This window comes from Alligator sinensis, unplaced genomic scaffold (assembly GCF_000455745.1).
Source record: "Alligator sinensis unplaced genomic scaffold, ASM45574v1 scaffold847_1, whole genome shotgun sequence".
In the NCBI taxonomy this organism is placed as follows: Eukaryota; Metazoa; Chordata; order Crocodylia; family Alligatoridae; genus Alligator; species Alligator sinensis.
The window spans coordinates 445,180-467,343 of record NW_005842797.1 but is presented as its reverse complement, the minus strand read 5'-3'; the positions used below and the strand labels follow the sequence as shown (position 1 = coordinate 467,343).

Sequence of the window (22,164 nt, the reverse complement as noted above, 5' to 3'; positions counted from 1 at the left end):
AGATGGATGCCTTACCCCTTTCTGCTGAAATCATAGCCAGTCTTGGCATTGTAGGAGACCCAGCATAGGAGTGGATCCAGTGTAGTGTCAGGGGAAAACACAACTGGAAACTCACTGATCCCCATTCACATGTTTAAATTTAGCAGTAGTTTGGCAGTGTTACTTCCCTCAGCTCTCCACCATGGATGGGATGATATGGCTTAATTTGGGACATATTGTGGTCTGGGACACAGTGATACAATAATAAATGCCAGTTCAGGCAAGTCACTTTGTTGCTTACTCTCTCTTGCACCATAGCTAGTGACTTTCCTAGCTCTTTAATTTTTAACATCAGCAGGACAAAAATAAGAAGAATCATCTTACTATCGAACTTTCTCCAGACCAACATCAAGCACACAGAGGAAAGGAATGACTTGATTTGCTTATTCCTAGCAGTTTAGGGACAACTGCGTAATTTGGAGCCCTGTAAACTGCAAGGTTAATGCAAAACCATAAGCATTTTCAGTTTTAAAAGTCCCCAAGCTTTAGAAGGGTTTAGGGCTCAATTCACAAAGGAATTTAAGCACCTGAAGAGGTACTTAGGCATGTAAAAATCAGGATTTATGCATTGTTGACCTGTGGGGTCAGGCCAACGTTCAGGATCTCAATATTGCGCTGTTAGACAGGAGGGCGTGGTGTACAATTACACATGCACACACTCAAAAATCAATTAGGTGCATACACACACTGGGCGCATACACATACTCTAGGTGCATACACCTCCACTAGGCGTACACACACACGCTACCAACTCAGGCACATACACATCCAAAATTACCAGCCTAGGCACATGCATACCTATCACAAATTCAAGCACATACACTATACACCCCAACAGTTAGACAAAAATCAATTGTCAATTCCCACACACTCAGTACACATACACGGATTACTAATTCGTATATCATGTACACAATGACATATATACACACACTCACCAGTTCACACATACAACCCACCTACACATACACACAGGTAAGTTCCTAACTTGGATGGTACGGTGTGTGTGTGTGTGTGCGCTTGGGGTACCTGGGATATTTTGGGGAAGGTTAAGATGAGAGAGAGAGAGAGAGTTAAAGTGTAGGGAGTGAAAGTTGCTGGAACCAGGATTAGAACCGGTAGACTAGAGAGAAGCTGGCTGAGGAACTGAGGCTTGGGGTTACTTAAAGTCAAGTGGCCGTGGGGTTACTCGGGCTCACCTGGTGCTGGGGTGGAAGCAAGGGAAAAAGCCCAGTGGCAAGGAGGAAACAGCCAGGAGACAGAGGCAGAAAGCTGGGAGATCAGGGGAAAAGGCAGTGGGGACAAGGCAACAACAGTGGCAGAGATCAGGAGAAAAGGCAGTGGAGACAAGGCACTAGAAGTGGCAGAGATCCGGGGAAAAGGCAGTGGGGATGAGATAGTGGAAAAGAAACAGGGGTTTGCAGGCAGAGAGGAGCTCAGGATGTCTGGAGCCACAGGAGCATGGGACAAGTGTTGGAGGTGGCGGTGAGCCAGAAGCAAGAGAGTGAGAAATGGGACAGAAGTTAGAGGGGATTGGAGCAGGGCTGGAACTGTAGTAAAGCAAAACCCAACTCAGGGGTCCAAATAATAGTTTTATTAAATGAAAACTGTACTGTACAGCTTAGTTCCCACACACACACACACACACACACACACACACACACACAATGGTAGCAGGAGAAAGAGGCTCAGTGGAAGGGCTGGAGTCCCTGTAGAGAAGACAAGCAGAGTCCAAGTCCTTGGTTGAAGAGAGGGTGGGGGTGATAGCTACCTATGCAGGCTGGAAAGGGGTCCTTGTCCAGAAGGTGTTGTCCAGAGGGGGGTCACCGGCAGGGCCTCTGGGTGGATAGGTGGTGTGGCATGGTGCTGGTCCAGATGGAGAGGGCATCCCAAGGAGTCAGTCATCACTACCCCTTTTTATGGGGCAGACTACCTCTGATCTCCTATGGGGAGGGCCTGTCCAGGCAATGTCAGTCCTGTTTCAGAGGGCTCCAGGTGTTCTTACTCAGCATGTGCAGCCTTGGCACAATGGTGGGTTGCCTCATCTTTTGTGTCTTGAACGCTGGGTTGTTGGTCCAGGTATTGGTTTTGATGGTTCGGTCATTCAGAGGGAGCTATTTTTAGACCTACTGCCATTGTTTCTCAAGCATCCGCATTCATCCCCATTCATTCAGGAACCAAGTTACATAGGAGGGGTAGGTGTGAGTCATGGGTTACACAACAGGGCATGGGGACAAGATGGAGACTTGACAAAATGGAAACTTGACATGACTTATGCTAGCTTACATATGTAGGCCTAAGTCATATGGTACCAGTAAAACAGTAATATAGAACAGTAAAAATCAATATAAACATAATAATTATACAATATAAAGAAGGAGAAAAAACAAAACAAATACAACTTGCTACCAAAATAAAATACTGAAGCTTATCCTATGTCTTAGCTCACTTATAGTTATCTATATGGAATAGAGAGGGAGAGAAAATGTCAGAAGTGGTTGGAGAAGGGGAGGGAATGCATTTTTAAATTTAAAAAACCCAGCAAAAACTGGGGGTTTTGCTACAGCATGTCTGCCATTCATAAAGCCCTTAGCTAAGGGGGTTAGCAGACATGCCGCATTGTGCCTAGTAGTTTGGTGGTAAGCACACTCTCCTGAGAGATGGGAGACTGGGTCAGGCAGAGCAGGGATAAAGAGGACTCACCTTTTACCTCCCAAAGGAGAGCTCTAGCTATTGGCCATGATGGGGAGCAGCTTGGTCACCCTCGTATAGTTTGTGAGAGAGAGGTGATCTCTTTTATCAGGTAACTAACTCAAGGAGTGGGCTCAGTCCCCCTCAACAAGCCAGGATTCTAGCCTCCAGAGGAGGGAAAGGCTTATACCCCTCTCAGCATTTCCTGTTGGCTAGAGTAGGTCCCTCTCTGCTGAGTTTGCTGTGAATCCCATTCTTGGATGCTCTGTCCATTGTGACCGACTTGGGGCTCTGAATTTCTTTGGGATCAGGATGCTGAAGTCCCCTTGTGGATTTGGGACCAGACTTTTAAGTCATATAAGTGCTATTGAAATAAATATCTGGCCCTTAGTCCTGCAAGTTTACAAATGTAAGACAGTCCTTGTCACTGGTGTTTTAGCAGGTAGAATAAAAATGGTCAAACTGCCCATCGGGAGTGAGTTCTTGTTCAAATTTTGGTACAAAAAACTATTATCTGCTGGCTGTGAAACAAATCAAATAACCTTGTTTTACATTTTCTTCCACTGGACAAAGAAAGCTCATTACATGATTCATACGGAGGCATACACAGCTTCCTGACAGCGCTTATGCCTGGCCAGCTATTGTATAATTCTGTTTGTGAACCACAGGCAAAATGCATCAGTATTTGACCACTTGCAAATAGGACAGTACTCTGACACCTACAAATGAAACTAAGTTGTATAACCACATCTCTTCTAGCAGTTCCAATCCTTGGTGCTCACAAGATATTTAACCGTTTCAGGAGTGTAGTGCAGACACTAGACAGGAAAAATAGCCCTTGCCCCAGGTATATTTAGCAGAAAGGAAACATATTCTCTGAAAAGAGATTAGCTAGATACCCTTAGGAACTGGGTATGTGTCTTGAACTCACCAAACCATTTACAGTCAGTTATTTCAATCCTCAGAGTGGATTATCCAACCTATTATAACAACTAATAATAATGAATTTTTGTCTTCAAAGCACTCAACAGCCTTCATTAATTAACCTTCTTAAAGTCCCCTAAGAGGTGAGCAAGTATTAATGTATTACCCTTGTATTAGAGGGAGCAAAATTGGGAGCAAATATTTGCAATTCATCCAGAGGACACTATGCTATAGCAGCTGCGTGTTCCAACAATGGAGACTACATGGGCAAGTGGAGCTATGCAGAAGGTTCCTGACTCCTGTGGCTAGACTACTGAAAACATGTCTCCTCCTCCCCTGCAACACCCCCTTGTTGTCCCATCTGATAAAAGTTACAGTGATTCAAAACAGAGATACAAAACCAAACACTCACACAAGCAAAGTTCCATTACTGAAGGATGTGGTGGCTGGGTTAGTTAGTTGTTCAAAACATCAGTTGAAATAAGATTCAAGGTTCTTCTGGCCCTCACCTCAAGATATAAAACAATCTAAATCTTTTTTGGAGAACTTTACATTGCAGATTATGAGAGTAACTTAGACCTGCTGAGTACAATATCTCTCCCCCACTGCTCACTGAGGGTGTAATCATAGCCCTGTTTAAGTCAATGGGAATTACGCCATTGACTTGAGAGGATCCAGGATTTTACTGTAAAGTGCTGGTGTTCTGTAGTAGAAGAAGACTCCCACGTAACAGAAACACTTCTTTTCACACGGGCGGTTGGGCTGAAAATACCTTGTTGCTTCTGCCAGCTTTCCAAATAAAAAAAACAGTCCTTGAAGAGCACCTGTCATGGAGATGTCAAGTTGGCTTGCATATCTTTGTGATTGAGCCTCATGACACAACTGAGAAGTCAACATGGGAATTTTTATTAACTCATTGTTTGCAGGTAGAGAATTAGGTGTAGAGGACCCAGTTTCTGTATTGCTTTCCCTCTAGGGTTTGGCTGTATGATATCAGATGCCCTGTAAGTTAGTAAACAACAAGCAGTTTGGAGATGTGAGCACTCAGGAAGGATAGTGTAGCAGGAGCTCCCCAAAACAGCATTGGGCCCTGCCTCTGATTCAGGGTCCCCTTTCTTAAGTTGACAGGCCAACCCACCAGCCATTACCAGAACTAAAGCCCTGTCCCCACCCTCTATCTCCTTCCCATGGCAACATTTCAGTTCTTTTCCCCCAGTAATGCATGCATTGTTCACACACAAACATGGCTTAACACCAATCTAAACACCCCTCATACAAACTAAATCCTACTACTGCACACTTGAGTTCCCTGCATCCGATGGTGTCCACTGCTGCCTGCTAGCAGGGTCCTCAGCCAGGCTGTCCACCTCCTGGTAAGGAACGTGCCTTTCTGAGACCATTCCCAGATCTAAGGTCACCCACACGAATCTCTGGATGAAAGCCAGGTGATTTTTTTTGATGAAGTATTATTTTTTCAGAAACTCTCTGTTGGTTGAAACTGAAACTTTGCTGCGCGTTAGTTTTGACTAAGTTTTTCTCAGGAATTAGTTTGAAACAACCCAATAGGAAAAAGTGTGCATCAGGGATGTGGCAGGCCCAGCTTCAAGGCCCTGCCAGGAACCCCCGCTGCCATTGTTATGGTTTTATTGGTCACGGAGTAGTGCACAGAGGCTCTGATCAGGTTCTCACGGTGGTAGGATGAAAGAGCTGAAACAAAAGAGGCAGCGGCATGTTTCTTCACAGGCCTCAGGTGAGATGACTGGAGGCATTTGTGCTTCTCTTGTGGCTTGGTGATGTACTCCCTTGAGGAGTTCAGTCTCTGGGAAAGGCACCACCTTTCTGTGCATTACCTTGGCTAACATCTAAATCATGCGGTGCTGTTCTAATTTTAACTGAAGTCATCTGTTAGAAGCCCACGCCAATTTGGATTTCTTGGGAAACAATGGAGAGGTTTTCAAAGACAGAAATGGCAGTGACCTAAATCAGTGAGCACTGGCCACCTAAATGCTCCTTGGAAATCTCCTTCGTATGCATCAGGGACAGACACTTCTGTTTGTACAGTGCTTCACAAAATGGGGCCTCTGCCTAGCTGGCTGGTTATGTAGCAGTACTGCAGGTTATGCTTTGCTAAGGGTGCCCAAATGGATTGCATCACTTCCATCTGCAATATTAGCAAAAGTGAAAATTCATAAGAGATCATCTTGACATTTAAATACATCTCTCTCTCTGTCTGTCTACCCAATGTGGTTTCTTCACAAAGTTAATAGGAAGCAAACTCCCACCTACCAACCGCTTGTCCTCCATCTGTCTGCCCCTCTTCCCTTCCCCCCTTCCAATTTACTATTAGTCTCTAATTATAAAAGGGTGAGTTTAAATGAAATAAAGAGTCTGCTGGGAGTATTTAGCCTCAGCTGGTTTGCACAGCTAATCCAAAGGGCTGCATTTCTTTGAATTTGTGCAGGTGTCTAACTAGAGACAGAATGAAGGAGGAACTAAGCATGAATTCTGAATATGTCAAAAGCCTTTGTCACACCCTCCACACCCCCCCTCCCTGACAGCAAGAAATCTTGAATCAGAAGCTATGGGGATTTCTGTCATAAACTGAGCTGTCTCTTGTGTCTAGTAGGTGTCTTTTCCTCTATAGCATACAGTTCTGTTCACACCAATTGACTGCATGTTTCTCAGCAGGGCATTTTAGCTAGCAACACAGCTCCACAATAGAAAGGCGAGAGAGACCTTCACTCCCCAGAGCCAAGTGCGAACTGTGCATTGCACATACTGTGTGAATGCTGTATCTGGAGCACACTGCTACAGCTGGCTACAAGATTTCAAAGAGGACATGCTGCTCATCAGAGATGCTCAAAAACTTTCAGGCAGAGCATTTCTATGGGCAAATGTTTAGTCAAAATCTAAAAACTGTGAGAAGACATGGAGTAGGAAAAACGTTTGGTTTAAAAAAAAACCCCAACAAATCAAAACAAACCATTTTGACAAGGATCAAAACATTCCTTAGCAGAGTAGATTGTTATAATGCTTTGTTTTGACATTTGGTATTTCTAAACTTGTTCTAATTGTTAAAATTGTAAAAATAAGTATAACACCAATGACAAATACTAAGTCAATTATTTAATATGTTATTGGTAGAAGAGCAATTACAAGTTAGAATACTGGTTAACAGCACTGAGCAAACCAAGTACAGTTACATTTAGAATGTTAATTATGGCTTTATATTATGATATTTATTCAAAGCAAAATATTATATTATATTTAAAACTAACTCCCTACCAAGCAAGACATACCTATTTTATTCAAACGAATCATTTGATGCACCTGAGAGTGGATGTTTTTGAGGATGTTTCATTTCGCAGGCAATTTCAAACTTTAAGTTTTGGATTTGATTTTGAAAAACAACAATAAAGAAAACAAAATGTTGAACTTTGTCACCCCATTCTCATTAAAAAATGAGGCAACTGTGGCGTTGATGCCTACACAGTCAGATGGGCTGCAAATTGGCTGGAGGGCCGCATGCAGAGAGTCATGGTGGATGGGTCATTTTTGACCTGGAGGGATGTGGGCAGTGGGATCCCCCAGGGCTTGGTCCTTGGGCCCACACTGTTCAACATCTTCATCAGCGACTTGGACAAGGGGGTGAAAAGCACCCTGTTCAAATTTGCGGATGACACTAAGATGTGGGGAGAGGTGGGCATGCTAGAAGGGAGGGACAGGCTGCAACTAGATCTGGACAGGTTACAGGGGTGGGCGGATGAGAACAGGATGGGTTTCAACATTGACAAGTGCAGGGTACTGCACCTGGGGAGGAAGAACCAGCAGCATACCTACAGGCTGGGGAACTCCTGTCTCGTCAGTGCAGAGGCAGAAAAGGATCTTGGAGTCATTATTGATGCCAAGATGAACATGGGCTGCCAACATGGGAACACGGTCAGGAAGGCCAACCACACCTTGTCATGCATCCACAGATGCATCTCGAGCAGGCCCAAGGACGTGATCCTCCCCCTCTATGCGACACTGGTCAGGCCACAGTTGGAGTACTGCATCCAATTCTGGGCGTTGCACTTCAGGAGGGATGTGGCCAATATGGAGAGGGTCCAGAGGAGGGCCACTCACATGATTCAAGGACAGCACGGCAGGCCCTACAAGGAGAGGCTACAGGACCTGAACCTGTTCAGCCTCCACAAGAGAAGGCTGAGAGGGGACCTGGTGGCCATCTATAAACTGGCCAAGGGGGACCAGAAGGCTGTGGGAGAGTCCCTGTTCCCCTGAGCACTACCAGCAGTAACTAGGAATAATGGCCGTAAGTTGTTTGAGAGTAGGTTCAGGCTGGATATCAGGAAGCACTACTTCACAGTCAGGGTGGCTAGAATCTGGAATCAACTTCCAAGGGAAGTGGTGCTTGCTCCTACCCTGGGGATCTTCAAAAGGAGGCTAGATAATCACCTAGCTGGGGTCATTTGACCCCAGCATCCTTTCCTGCCCATGGCAGGGGGTCGGACTTGATGATCTGCTCAGATCCCTTCTGACCCTACCAACTGTGAAACTATGAAACTTTCCCAAGGATGTTAAATGCTGAGCTTTGGCCACCTCTATTCTCTGCGAAGCTCTGGGCTGCTGGCTTACATTGATACTGCTTTGTAAGGTGCTCTGTACTTTCATGCTGCCTTTTTCCAAGTGCTTCACTCATACACATCCTCCAAACTGTGCTGGGATGCGTGGTAGGTTCTAACCCCAGGTAATGAATTGAGCCCAATTTAATTCTGATTTACCAGCATGGCAGCATAAATAAAGTTGCCAAGGCAGCCAGCCATATAGAAGATATGATAGCATAACACCATAGACAGATTACTCTTGCCAAAGAAGTAGTACTGCCCAAGCAGGTCTGCTAGCTGGAGTTCAAGAATATATAGCCAAGACAGTCAGAAGAGATCCTGTTTCATTGCATCATCTCAGAAGCATCTGCCAGCAGTATTCCTGCAGAGATCCCTATTTAAACAGAAGCTGTTACCAGCTTGCCAAACCCCTGAATGAAGGCAGCCACCTGCCTTCAGTGAGGAGGCAAGGCCCTCACACAGTAGAAACCAGAAGCAGCCAGAGCGCAAATGATTTGGCCAAGTTCATAAAATAGCCAAAGCAGAAACAGAACCCAGATGCCTTTTCCTCAGGCTGTTTCAGGCCCCACTATCAGGTACTCTCTTTCAAAGCCATATATGGATACTTTGGGTGGCTATACACGAGCGTTGGAGTCTGCTCCAACATGCTGTAATTACATTACAGCACATGGGTTCAGACTTGATTAATCAAGTCTGCTGGAGCGTGGTAATTGCCATGCTCCAGCCAGCCTCTGCGTCATATGTTTTGGCATCCGCCCCACTTCAAAATGGCAATGGGGGCACTTTAACTAAAGCTCATTCAATGAGCTTTAAGGCTGCCCTGCTGCTGTTTTGAAGTGTGAGGACACTGATACATGAGATGCTCTGGGTGCTTTACTTAAAGCAGCTTTGAGACCTGTGTAAAAATGCCCCCTCTTCCCTCCTCCTCCTTCCACCCCTCCGCCCCCTGAGCGCACATAAAACACCCTTTGTGTTTAATGGAAGGACGAGTTTTCAGTTAGTTCATCTAGTGCCCACAGTCTTGGGGAGGAAAGACTCCAGATGTTTAAATTCAGTTCCTGATTCAGTCTTCCAGCGACTCTCTTTATGAGCCTGGAAAAAAAAAAAAATCACATACTTCTCTGCTGCCGAGTCAAGGGGAGTCCACTCATCAGTGATCGGCTAAGTTGTCTCTAATACACTGCTGGCAGAGCTTTGTTTCTCAGTCTGCATGCTCCGTCTTGCTGGCAAATGATTACACCACCACTTCTGCTCATGCAGCAGGAGACGGTGGGGAGTGCAAGGTCTTCTCCCCAGTACAACTCCCAGGAAACCAAGCACTAATTAACAAAAAGTGGGGACCCCGGCTGTATGACTGTGCCTGGCATACCAGTTCACATGGCTGATCAAGCACAGTTCCCAGTTACTCAGTTTACAGAGCTAGGCTTTCACTGCCTGACAGCCCTTTTGAGGAGAGGAAAGAATAACTTGAGGCCTGTCCCTTTAGACAGCAGCAGCAGTTACCAGATGACAGAGGCCTTTGCCTCCTGTGACATGGCTCCTGGCACATCACCAAGGTTTTACTCTTGGATTCGGGGCCACAATATTGCCATGCTCATGTCCGAGTGTCTTAGCAGCTTATCGGGCACCTCTGATGGCTGCACAGATGGAAGACTGAAGTACCAAGTGCCAAGGTAGATTTTGGGCACGCACACTCCTTTGCAGCTTGAACAGCAGCTTTCCCCTCACCCACACCGGCACTCTTCCTTTTGTAACATGGCAGCCATGTCCCACAAAGAAACGGGCCTCCCCAGACACCACCCGCACCTGCTGCAGGCCACCGTGCAGACTGACCAAACACTTCTGTTAAACGCACTTAGATGCCTCCGCCTCTCCTTGTTTGGCTTCTCTGACTTGAGAGCAACGTTCACCACTTCCTCTCTATTCATTGTGCTCCCGCCCTCCCTCTCTCCCTCCCTCCCCACCCCCATTTCCTTCCCAGTCTCTGGTTTCCTTCATTATTTTCTCTAGCAAAGTGTAGTCAAGAAGGCATCCGCTTCTTTAATAGCAGCTTGCAAAGCCCTACCAGAAAGTCTGAGAGAGCTCTCATCAAACTCTACTGGAAGGGAAGTGGTTTCTTTCCACCCTGAGACAGGGAACCAGGAAAGGTGGAAGGATTCCCCTGTGGTTTCAGTGGAGGAGATGCTGCATTTCCCCTTTAATCCTGCTACCTGCACAGCTGTTTGCTCCTGAGACTGGCAAGGCTATTACTGTGCAGGTCTCCACAGTTGACCTGTTGACTTTCTGCCCATAGCCCAACACAGAGATGACCTCTGAGATCCAAACTACTCTGTTGTGTTGTACATGATTATTTTATAGCAAAAACAGGAGTTTAGACTTATTGCAGCCCACACCTATAGCCTAGAAAGGGAAGCATAATCCCTCTAATTCAGAACTTGGATTTCCAGAGAGCAAACTCAGTCCTCCCTGAATTGCACGTAACTTGACTATACTCTCCCCATCGTATACTCACCCATTCAAAAAAAAAGTAAAGTGCCATGTGATACCTTGTTTGGCCTGACTGATAACTGGTTACAGCGGCAATAAGGCAAATAAAGAGAATGAAAAGGAAAACATAAGCCTGTCTTACATCCATGTCAACACATCAACATTTTCCCATTAGAAGTATCCATTGAAAATTTTGGAAAGTGAAAAATGCCACGTTTTTTGTCCAAACTTTCATTTCCAAATAAAAAATAGATTAAATTTGATGGAACAGCTTTACACATACATACATACAAATGCTTTCCCACTGGCATGGATTGATGCAACTCTATTCATAATGTATATATGTTCATAACAGGTCAGATTGTAGTATGCAAGACCTGGATGATTTGGGAGGTTTGTAGCAGTCCTCTCTCTCCTATTATGGAAGTCACCAGAACTGCACCAGAGCAGCAGCACGCATATATAGTTAGGTCTTGCATGTTTGTATATAATTAGTAAACATGTTTATTTGGCACCCAACTGTGTTCGGTTTTGTGTGTGTGGTTTTCGCATCTTCTTGACGTTGCATAGAAAACAGAGATGCAACAGCTTTTGGCTTAATACTCCTTCCTACTCAGTTCTTTTTCAGTACAAGGCAATGGCTTTTTTTCTTGATGATTTCAATCCTGTCTCATCAAGACACTGTCTACTGAATGGTAAAAGACTTGGCAAAGACTTTGCTGTGCTGAGGAAAAGCTGCAACCCATCTGCATGTCCTCTCTGCCCATGCTTAATCCTCCCCAATGGATAATTAAAAAAGCACACCTCTTGGTTTCAAAACGTACAATATACTTTATTGCCCGCTAGTTAATCAAATTGAGGAGTAAACACTGTAGCTGGAAAAATAAAAAGCAACAGGGGCCAGAAGGAAGAAAAAAGAATCAGTCACAAAACAAGTCGTTAGGCAATAAACCGTACACAATATAAATCATCTGTTTCTCAAACAACTCAATCTTTATTTTGCTAGTGGCATTAGATGAATAGTTATCAGTAGTAAAATCTCTGGATTTAAGTTTCTACACAGCATTAGTAGTAAGAAATATATAAGGGACTCTGCAGAAAGCAATACAAAGGAGCTATATACACAGGCACCTTCTGTGGAGCAAGAACATAACCTCGTCTAATAAGGGACGACTATCTACAAAACAGAAGGACAAGGTAGTACAACATTAGCTCAGAATTCTGTATAGCAGCAGCCTTTCCATAAGGTAGGCCACCCAACTTAAGTATTTGTATATATTTTAATATAGACATATATTTATTGTTTTTAAAAATAATGTGAACTACCTGTAGTTCTAGACTAATTTTAAAGAGGCAGTGTACCTTTCCGAAGCTTCATTTCAGGAAGTTTATTAAAAATGGTATATAAAAAGACTAGCAGATCCTAGCTGGTATATAGACTTCCAGTATCTTCCCGTGAAAATTTTCTATGGCTATAGTTGCCAAGAACATCGATAATGATGCTTTTATAGCATATGGATTGCTATTTATGTTGCCATAATTGCTACCACTAAGTTTACTTGATTATAGTGTTAGTAATTGTTGATTATAAATAGCAATAATGCTGCAATACATCATCCAAGCCTGACAGCATTATGAAGATCTAGCCTGTATAAGCATGCAGAGTTTTGTTGTTAATCTTAATGTAAGCTTTTCATTCAAAGTGCTTTTCTCATGAAAAATATGGACTCCAAACCATGCCCAATAAGAGCCACTCTTTCCTGGGAAAATGTATTACCGCTCATAATGTAACTTCCACCTCTCACAAAGTAACTTTCATGCAGGGTAGTTCATATTTTGTTTCCCCGTGATATGCTGTCTGTCCTCTACAGTCATATTTATCCTTCCTTATGGTAATTAAATATTATAGACTGTAAATAATTAAATCCTACTTTTTATTTTAGTTAGTTGCTTCAGTCTATTTTGGACCAAATTCTCAATTAGTGTAGCTCAGAACTCCTTGATGTCAAGAAGCCACAGAAGTGGGTGGAGTTCTATCACGTTATATCATATGAGGATCTTGTTCCTTTGGCTGGAAATGTATCTAATAATCCTCTTGTGAACAGCTCAGCAGTGACTTCAATGGCAGGGGGAGGCCATCCAACTGGTAGATGGTATAGCTGGACCTCACAGGACTGGGACATTAGTTTATGTCTTATGTTTCTAGTTATCACTCATTTGGACTTTGGAGGAGAGGTCTCAATGCAAATTCAAGAGTGCATGCTAGTACAGGATGAAACTTTTCTACACTGACTTTGTCTAAAATAAGCAATGAAAGGACAATGCCTCTTTCAAAGGAAATGCTATTCAGCTGCCCAAACCCCCCCCCTTCCAAACTTTTTGCTCATGAAATATTAATTAATGTTTGTTCATGAACCATGTGCTATTTAATTCTCTCTGCCAAGGGTTTAGATAATCGGTCACCTGTATTCATGTTGATATCAGCATACTTAATTGCTCTTCATGTAGATCCAGAACTGTTACAGGCTGGCTGGATTTCCATAAGTGTTGAGCTCTTAATAGTCCAGAAAGTTTAAAATACAACACATTCTTTTACAGTGAAAACAAGCCACAGCCATGATCCCACAGTCTTAAACCAGGCAATACTCTTGCTGAAGATGAGTGGCTGGTGTGCAAGGAATATTATCATTACAACCCTTCATTTTTTCATTGCTCACATGTTAACCATTGGAAACTTTTTGGTGTAATACATAATTGTTTTGCTTTGTTTTTATACTTCACCAGGTATTTTCCATAGCTTACAACACTCAGCAGTACATGTTCCAAGTCGCCAAACTGAAAGCTCAGTGTAGATGGATCTCGTGTAGATTTTAGGCCCATAGAAACCATTATGCTCTAACTCTGGCCTCCCCCGTGACATAGGCCAATGAATAGAAACTATATTTAAGTACAAATAAAAGCATCAGTGTCTCAACAAAGACAGTGAACCTTCAACAGAAGCCATAATTTGAGTATAATACATTCAGTAGCCTATACTGTGCTTGTACATTGTTATGAAGAATATATATTTATTACTACACAGTTATTGAATTATATTGTAAGCTATTTTGATAGGTTAACTTTACAAAGTAGTTTTAAGGGAGATATCTTGGCAGGGTAAGATCTATTTGCAGTGTTCCTGATATCAAATAAGTGAATGGACAGCTGGTCCTACCAATACAATGAATACTGTGGAATTCACTATTAGTCTTTGACTCTGTTTACATGATAGTAAAGCCAGATAATACCCACCTACTTTGTAATCACTATAAATCAGCAATCTTAACCTATGAAGAGGCAGACATCCTCTCTCTCTTTTTTCACTTATATAGACACTGAACAAGACAGATAATGAAACAGCAAAAGAGGCAGGTAGTCAAAAGCAATTTTAGGATGTCACCAACATCTTAATTAAAACATCCCTGGAAAAAGCAAACATTAAACAGAGAAGTTAGACATTCTTTTGTATCTTGCATGACCTGGCTTAGGCACTTTTTGCCTGCCTAACAATCTTCAAGCTGATGGAGAAATAAGTAGTTCAGATTGCAGTTATGCTAGCTGAGTGTGGGGGATATATTTAGAGTTACATATTCAGGCCTTACTTTACACCTTGCAAAATTTAAGATGGCAGTGGAGCTTAGATACACGTTCCTTTTTTGAATCAATGACTTAAAAGAAACGTCAACATATGGAGAGCTTACAGGACTGGGTTTTAGGTGTGGGTTATTTTTTTTTACTGTTCTTATTATTCCTGTTAAACTTGCCAATTCCTGTAGTTTCTGACACTAAACCCTGGATTTTGAATCCTGGAATGGTTTCAGACTGGCTTCAGAGTGACCTCGAACAAAATGGGAGCAAACTGGCAGAATGCAGGCTTTTTTTGTCTTTTTCTGACTGCCGCAATATCCTTCAATCCATTTATGTTTATCCTAAGCAGAGCTGCCAGGTTCGAATATAGGAAACTAGTGGGAGTTAGAGGGATTAGGATCTGTTGTGAGAGACTGCAAAATGAGAGAGGAAAAACACTCTGCATTCTTAAGTCATACCCAAAGATTTGCTGGCGTTAAAATCACAGGCTGCTGCAGACATGGCTTAATTTGCAGCAAAATTAATATTTAATAAAACTGCTCTCATGGACAGCGGAATGGGTGTGAAATTGGGAACCAGCAGTTCCTACTTCTTATCTCACCTTTGCCTGGTGCATTCGATGTACATTCAGGGCATGTCTACACACTACCCTATGGCAACATTGTTACTGTGCTGTGCTTTAGTACTTCTTTCTGGAAATACTAAAGCATGGTGCAATAACTGCCTGTACTGAGCTGTACTCACAGCGCATGGTTATTTTAGCAGATATTTTGCCATAGTGGCGCGCTATAAGGGGGAAGTGCACTGCTATGGCAAAGTAGCTGCTGGTCACATACAGACACCCATGGATGCTACATCATCTAGGTCATCCTAATACACCCCTATGGCAACATAGTGTCACATGTAGATACACCCTCAGAGCATGTCACTTAACCCTCTCAGTTTCTGTGTGTAACAGGGAGGCAGAACTTACCTAACTCAGGGATGCTTATAGAAACTCAAAAACCTGAAACCTTTAATTTCGCCAGAATTGGTAAGCTTAACAGAAAGCTGTATTTTAAGATAGTCATCCTACTTGCCAACTTTGGAGGACTGAGACTAGAATTTTCAAAGGAGCCCACCAGAGGTTAAGGATTGCAATAGGATTTGGGACCATGCCGCCTTTCAGTTTTGTTGAGAACCCAAGCCTGTAATCATATTGCAATGGTATGATCTAGATACTGTCCTCACCTCCAGCAGCATTTCTCATTGATGTCCATGGGGATTCCTTTAAAGGAGCTTCCATGTAGCAGAATCAAGTTGCACGGTGAAAGTAATCTATTTTAATAACATTTAGGGACAGAGTCTGCCTTTGATTTTTGTGTGAACTCCCATTCATGGCAATGGGAGCTCTGTGCAGAGAATGAGAGTTGAATAAGTCCCTATTTGCTGTAACTATATAACACCTTCTAGATTTAAAAGGTCAGTTAGAACAGGGAAAGCAAGAGAGCATCTGAGTCTGGCATCATGATGGGCTATAGCTCAGATTAATTATAACTTAAAAAAAAATATTCTGCTGGGTTTCCTTTGGGAATGGAGAGAATATAGGTTGTTTAGGCCATGTGTCTCAAAAACAAAAACAAAAACCAGCAGGTCATCTTAATTTAATAACCAGGTGTACTATTCCTTATATAGTTATCAGTGTGGTTTTTCTTGTTGACATCAACTGAAACTGGACCAGCGTCTCATATGGGAACCTCGCACTATAGGGTATTGTAGATGAGATACTGCATCTGAGGATACCCATCAGCCTTTTTTTATAGCACAGTTCCTTTTTAAAGCATGAGCAAATATACAAAAGAAAAGTCTTACAAAGAGAATCCACTGTATTTACAGAGCTCAACAGCCAAGAGAGCTAAATGCAAGTGGTACCTGAATGTTTTTGGTCTTTATCAGTGGCCACAAGCACAGTCAGGTTAGATTTGTATTTTCCTTATTTGGCTTGTGACTCACAACATGGCTTTAAAGACTGGCTTCTCATAGCAAATCTGTAAAAGGGTACTGCCTAAAAAGCAGGCAGGTTTATTCCACTTGTCACATTTGGTAAAAAAATAAGACAGCCTCTAGATAAAAGATACAGCATTAGAAGAAAGGTTGGGCCAAACCTCTCCGATATGGCTAACAGTCGTCATCAAAGTGCCTAAGTCTAGCAAGAGGGAGGAGATTTTCAGAAGCGCAAAGGACATTTCTGCTCAACTACTAATGGAGTTGGGTGCTGAAGTGTCCTTGTGCTTTTAGGAAATTTTACCCCAGACTTTTATGGAATCATTAAATAGCGAGCTTGTTTTCTTTTTAGAAGTTGCATTTATAAAAGTGATTATGATAATTAACTGGTCAAATTCTGTTTGGTGGTTGGTTGGTCTCGTCTAGGTCCTAAAGTTGGCAACTTAGTAACTTAGCAAAGTTGTACATGTCAGACAGTAGTTTGTTATACACTTATAACATGTGATGTATCTAAAGATCTTGTCCAGTGTCCCAGTTTTCCATCTACCTTTGTTCTCAGCTAGACCAATAACACAAACACTTTCTTATACGGCACTGCTGTGACTCAGATGAAGTCCTTCTAGCTACGATCCCATATTTTTTTAGAGTAGAGTTATCTGAAAAATGCAGAAAAATTAATTGCAAAATTAATAAATTAATAAAAATTGTCATGAATATTTTAATCAGGACTCTCATGTTTGACAAATGTTGATTAATCTATTAGGTGTCTGATAACAAGGGGAAAGATTTTAAAAGTTATTGAAAATTTAAAAATTTTGAATGACCCTAAGTTTATAACCTGCAAGGACTAATATTTAAAAATCGTTTAAACTATATATTTAAATTCCCTACTCTTCTCCCCAAGAGGCATTTTAAACAAATCATTACCCATTAAAAAAAAAAAAAAAAGATTCTTTATCTAAATTACAACAAGGCTTGAAACAAACATTCACAAAATCTAAGGAGAACCATCACTGAGAGATATTAACATTAGTTTGAAGTTTTGTTGCATAGGACATGTACAGCAGTTTTAAATGCAACTGGTCCTTGAATCTGGTTTGTCTGATACCCATTTCTATCAGAGGTTTGATGGTGAAGAATTAATGCAAATAAATGCTCAATGATCTTAACAATAATTAACTTCCAAGGAACCAATACAAATGACAATACAATCCCCCAAACATTATTGACTATCTAGGATCATAGCTGATTGGTGAATAGGAATGAGATGTATGTAATTTCTAAATACAAAGGTAATTTATTTGAACAGGCTGCTAGTCTGTCCTTACAATGGCTTGAAGACATGAGTGAAGACTGCAAAATGTGATTTGTACAAGTACACTTTGCTTGTCTGACAGCTTATCCCTATTTTGAATTAACATGCCAAAACACGTTTTCTAAAATAAGTGTGGAGATGGCTGGACACTGGATGTTACCAAGTTACCTAAGGATATTAGCACATATTTTAAATTCAGTACTGTTTTATATTCACACTGAGGTTATGGCACTTAATTATAACTTCATATTACCCATTAACAATAGACTGTTCTTCAGGCTACATTCAATTGTAATATGGACTTGTTTGTAGCAACATGTGCTTTCAGTCTTTAATCAGGTATTAATATGCAGTCTCACAACTGCAGGTAATTAGAGTCTGTCTGGCTCAAGCAAAGAAGCTCATGTTCTACATAAAGACAATAATTTTACTTTCAACTATAATTAGACTAGCCCAGAAAATGAAATGTTTTAGGAACAAAATATGTAACATCATAAACACACAAATTTTCCTTTTAAGAAAAGTTTAGCTTTTTACCCAGTATATTAATTCAGAAGGTATAATTTTAGGAATAGAGCCTCTAATGGAAGTTACTGGCACTTGTTAGGTACCTTTGATATCCTCACGTATTCAATCAAATGGGAGTTTTCCATTGATTTCAATGGGACTGGAAATTCATGGCTTATTGCCATCTGTCCACTGCTTTGCACCATGTGCTGCACGTTTAATCTGTGCAAACTTGGCATCTTACGCTACCAAACCCAAAATTCTGTATTTGGCCCTCACCTGGCACCGGTATGACCTGGCAGCTATGCTAGTGTGTAACTGGTGCAAAAGAAGGAAATCACACCTGTAATGGTTTACACCTGATGGGCACTCCCTTGGAACAGAAATAAAGGACCGTGTTCGGCACAAAGCGGGGGCGAACCAGGCTTCTGAAGAACAACTGACGATTTCCCTCAAAGGGTACATTTGCACTGGGCTGTGCAGCACCACATAAAGATAGTGGGGCTAGTAAAGTTGGGTTAATATTGAGCTCCACTTGAAAGGCCAAGCTGATCTGGATGTTTCCACGGACTTCCCTGTGACATGAGTTACTGGCCATAGTGAGCCCTACATTTTCTTATTTGTTTAATCGATATTCAGTTTCTCTTAGTAATTATGGATTGATTAGAATTAGTAACTCATCCATTTTTGTTGTTTATTTAAGGACAAAAAATAAGCAAGCTCAACTTTGTATTTCTTGCTAATTAGTTGGCACACTGCTGTTCAGGCTCGCACAGAAATGACAAAAGCATGACAGATCTAACAAAAGCTTCTGGGGGAAAATACAGGTTGGGTCAATGAATTATTTCAATATGAAAAGATTAGAGCTTCAGTTCTTAAATAAATGAGCCAAGTTCTCAGAGCGTGTTTCTATCCACGTACACCTGTGGAAATCCAGGGAGCTTTGCCTGTTTACAGCAGTTGAAGAGTTGGACCATTACTCTTACAACCAAGGCATAGGATGCAAAAATACTTCAGATCATTCTGAAGATTTGTTTGGATTTCTGGCTTTTTCATGCTGTAGTATGCCTATAACTCAGGTTATTCATCTGAGTTTGCTTATTTACTCCAAGAGAGATATGGAAGAAGAAATATTTGCAGTCTTAACATCTGTGGCCAGAGGACCTGACATCTTTTTCTTTACTTCTTTGAAATAGCCATCACTCAAGAGTTCCAAAGGAAAGATCACCACCAGAATCAAATACAAAGGCCTGATATTCAGAGTTGCTAAGCACCTCAGAAAAGGCCTTATCTTGCACCACTGAAAGTCACTGGGAGCGTTTCCATCAGTGTCAGTGAGTGCAGAAGGAAGCTTTTCTAGTAACCTGAGGAAAGAAGGAAGACAAGGCAGGATGACTAGAAAGAGTTTTTAAAGTAAGGCCTGCCATTTTTATCTTACAGTAAAAAACCCCACTTACGCTACCACATTTTTTCTGTAAAGTAAATGGGTGGTTTCAATTTAGACTGTGTATTTGACAAAAATGTCTACAATAGCAAGGACCATATTTTTTTAAAGCAGCTTTCATGCAAACTGCTTCTGTGATGGCAATAGAATTTCAACAACTGTTGAGATTTATAGGATGTTAACAGCAGCTGCGGGCTTCATATGCATTAACACATCTCTCTGTCAGTGTTGCCAAGTGTTACAGACTGGGGTTGCCAAGGGACTTCATTTAGTTCTGATGCTACATGTGTTAGTTAAAAACACCACCCATCATTTTGTATTTCTATTTCTAGCGTGGTGAGTTTAAGAGCATTTCTACATTTTATCAGAAAAATGAAATATTAATTTTTCTTCCTCTGCAAAAAATATTTTTCCAGTAAATAAGTCTGATTATTTGCCTTCAAAGATTGTCAAAATGTGCATATTTTGCTGTCTCTTAGGGATATATTTATCTCATTATAAAGATGGTTTGTAGATCCCAATGGAGGAAACCTGTTATCCTAAGGTTATATAATCTGTAGTAACAAAATAGATTAATATATTTATATTACATTTGTGTATGTGTGTGCGCGTGCATGTACATACATGCATTTCCATTAACTATGTCTATGGGTTGTAATATAAAATGCCACTTTATATATAAATTCTTCTGCATTGGCACTTACAATTCCCATGGCTAAATAACACTCAGTGCACACAAATGAGTTGCATTTTAGTATGAGTCACATTTGGGAATATGCTAGCAACTGGAAAATGCTGAAGTAAAGATGCAGTTTTAAAGGTAACAAAGATTAGTGGGTTTTTATAATTTTATAAAGTGACACAAGTACTTCAAGCACAATAGCTTCTCTAATTCTATTATAAAAATTTAGCATGCACTCACTGTGTGGGAGCACCTGTGTTTTATACAGAATGTAGCCACCCAGAACTCATACCAATAGAAATTATACACTACCCTTATGGCTTATCCATACATTGTACAAGAGCAATAGGTCACTATTATGAGGTGAAACAAGAGATCCATGTTTCTTTAGGCACAGACTGCTTTCAAATCACAATTAGTCCATGCAGTTTGCTAATGCATATGTTATTATGACCCATCAGACTTCTGTAGAATCCCATGGTAAAAATCTGTCCCTGAACTATAGACATAAGTGATGAATATGTTCCATAAACATTTGCAACTGAATAGAAACAAAGCTGTGTATAGAGGCAGGGATCAAATGGTGATGGTAAAAATAGCTTCCCTAGTTTCAGGTGGAAAAAGAAAGAACAAAGGTCAAGACCTAAAGGGAGTTAGGCATCTGTCCCCCATAGCAGGATCCCTGGTGCTCAGTTAGGCTTCTGTGTTTCCCACACAGTGGGTGTGTCTACACACACAATTAATTTGAAGTAGGCTTACTGCACAGTAAAAATATGTCTACATGTGCTCCCTCTTGGGAACAGATTTTCTCCCAGTGGGAGCAGCCAGGAGAGGGCTGCTCCCACCCTGCTCTGCCCCCCTGCAGCAGCCAGGGGGAGGTCCAGGCTCCCCCTGGGTGCTAGCTCAAGGGTTGGCAGGGAGCACAGGGCTAGGAGAAGGCTGTGGCAAATTAACTGCAGAGTAGACCAATTTACTGCACAGAAGCATCTACATGTGTAGATGGTGATGCTTACTGCGCAGTAAATTGGTCTACTGTGCAGTAAAGCGTCTCATGTAGATGTGCCCAGTACTTGGGAAAGCATCCAGGGAGCCAGTGGGAAGCACTGAGGAAAGGGCTGATACACCCATTTCTGGGGCTGAGGTACTTAATTTGCACTTCCAACAGGTGCCGCCTCCTATTTGGGATTCACATCCCAGAGTCCTCGCTGGAAGCTAGAAATCTACCTATTTTCTTTCAGAAAAATGAACAGGGAAGAAACTTTTCTGTCAAAAGTAGCGGGAAGAAGAGGAAGCCACCTGCTTATATACAATAGGTCAGTGGTTAGAGAACTCACTTAAGAGACAGGATATCCGAATCTGAGTACTTTCTTTCTCTGAAGGGGTTTCGACCCCACTCTCTCAAGTGAGTGCCCTAGTCACCCTGGTGATATACTGGGGGCACCTTCCAGTTCTCCATTTAAAGCTGGCAAGGTTCCTTGAGTAGACATGATAGCTTTTATTAGACCAACTGAGTAGTTTGAACGAAGTTCTTTGCAAGCTTTTGGGTGCAAGTACCCTTCTTCAGGCACAGGGAAACTCTGTCGTTGCAGAAAAGCAAGCAAGCTTGAGGAATGACCGAGTGAGCATGGCTGTTACGTAGGGCGCTTATCTGGGAAGGGAAGCCCTTGGTCCCAAGCCACTGTCCCAAATTATATATATTTTACATTAGAAAATTATTGGCTAAAGCAAACATGGTTCAGCTTTAGGCAATAAGTCAAACATGCATCACTGAAGTATAGTTGAAAATGTCCAGAAAGAAGCCTCAGGAACATAATGTCAGTAACTGAAGTGGCAAGTGTCA

The 22,164-nt window shown here is 41.8% G+C and overlaps 1 protein-coding gene across 1 annotated transcript in view; it reads right to left on the bottom strand.

The window, feature by feature from the left end:
- Positions 1-11,582: 11,582 nt before the first annotated feature.
- Positions 11,583-22,164, bottom strand: part of BBX (BBX, HMG-box containing) — a 212,652-nt gene continuing 202,070 nt past the window's right edge. The window contains exon 16 of the mRNA XM_006035079.3: positions 11,583-17,032. The gene's annotated coding sequence lies outside the window, so the exon portion shown is untranslated. The remainder of the gene's footprint in view (positions 17,033-22,164) is intronic.